Here is a 1,844-nt window from a genome sequence, read left to right as displayed (position 1 = left end):
GAGAGAGAGAGAGAGAGAGAGAGAGAGAGACTTCCCATGTCACACTCGCGGATATATTTGAATTGGATGCATTCAAATAAAAATTCATGCGCCACCTCCTTTTTCAGGGCCAATTGTCGCACACTTGTGGATGTGTGAATGCGTATAGTCGTGCACCAGCGCTCAACTCCTGCCCCCGCTGCGCTGCGAGCAGCCCGTGTACCGTAATGTTGGTCTTGCGCTTCAACTCGCTGGTCCGACACTCCACTCCGGCCGTGTCGCCGCGGGTGTGCAGTGTGATGTGTGAAAACAGCGGGGAGCGCCGGGGGGCGACTGAGATGAGAAGAGTCTTGTTTTACTTCTATGACGCGTTGTCGAGTAATTTGCGTATCGATTGCCACGTGCGACGTGATAGGCATTTGGACGCTTGGCGACCTAAATAAAGACTATCGCAGTAAGCCACTTTGTTACAGTCTTTTCAACGGTTTGTTTCGGTGGACAATAATCACAATTTTTTGATTATTTAATTCTAACATTCCTTCGAGAATCCTTGTCAGTGTTCACAGATTTAGATTCAGAACAAAAACTCAGAGATGTGGTGCCTAAAGACCAGCAATACAGCAATACCTTTTTATTTTTCTAGCTCAAATTGATACAGTTTCTATGAATATTTTAAACAAGCATAAAAAATAAATACAAAAACAGACAAAACACAACCACACATTCGAAAAATATTGGTATGTTTCCTATGATCTCACTCATTTTAAATTAGGAAGGGAAATTATTTCCGATCGAAGCACGAACATTTAAACCTGTACTGTTTAACACACAGAATGTAAAAAAACAGTGCATGTCCAGAGGTGGGCTCGTACATGTCACCGAGAAGATTGATAAGTGAATGTCTTGTGATACTGTGACGGTTAATCAAACGTATTTTACCACATTTTATCACATTACAACGCGTCATTTCCACCAAAATAGCATACAATTATAATTGTAATTAATGTAAATAAGACAATATTTTAGAGTTATTGCAGCGTTAAGACTACGAGGACTCAAAAAGTGCACTAAAATAGTGTTTTTCTAGGGGTGGGTTCGACCATGACTCCGCAAATTACATGGATCAGAGAACGCTTTCTTACAGACGGTGCGCTGGAATGGTTTTTCTCCTGTGTAGATTCGTAGACGACGCAGCACGCTTTAAACTGACGTGAACTCCTTTTGGCACAACGTGCACTCGTATGAGTTTTCTTCCTTGTGTGTTCGCACATGCCTTTGTAAATGGCCCTGCTCGGGAAACCGCTTGTTGCAATGGCGACACCCAAACGGTTCTTCTTCCGTGTGGGTTCGAACATGGCTTTGTAAAGTGCACTGTACGGAGAATCGCTTGTTGCAGTGACTGCACTCGTGTGGGTTCGCAGATGACACTGCAAGCCATGAGCAGTAGTGAACCCCTTGTGACACACCTTGCACGCATGTGGGTTTTCTCCGAGGGGTGGACGACTGGGCGGCTCCTGTGTACAGTCCAAAATGTACTCCAGGTGTTCTCCGACTGTACTCCGTGTACTCCGGCTGTTTTTGTCGCAAGTTCTCCGCGTACTCCGACTGTACTCCAGTGTACTCCGGGTGTACTCCGGGTGTACTCCAGGTGTACTCTGCGCGCTCCGACCGGCAATACTCAGTGTTCTCCGAATGTACTCCGTGTACTCCGTACTCCTGTGTATACACGAAAAATTCAAGTCGCCCACCCCTCGGTTTTCTCCCGTGTGGGTGCGCTCGTAAATGGGTCAACTGGGTGAAACGCTGGTTGCAATTGGAACAGTTGAATGGCTTCCCTCCCGTGTGGTGTGGATTCGCAGATGTTG

This window comes from Frankliniella occidentalis, unplaced genomic scaffold, assembly GCF_000697945.3.
Source record: "Frankliniella occidentalis isolate FOCC.00 unplaced genomic scaffold, Focc_3.1 Scaffold225, whole genome shotgun sequence".
In the NCBI taxonomy this organism is placed as follows: domain Eukaryota; kingdom Metazoa; phylum Arthropoda; class Insecta; order Thysanoptera; family Thripidae; genus Frankliniella; species Frankliniella occidentalis.
This window is presented reverse-complemented; position numbering follows the sequence as displayed.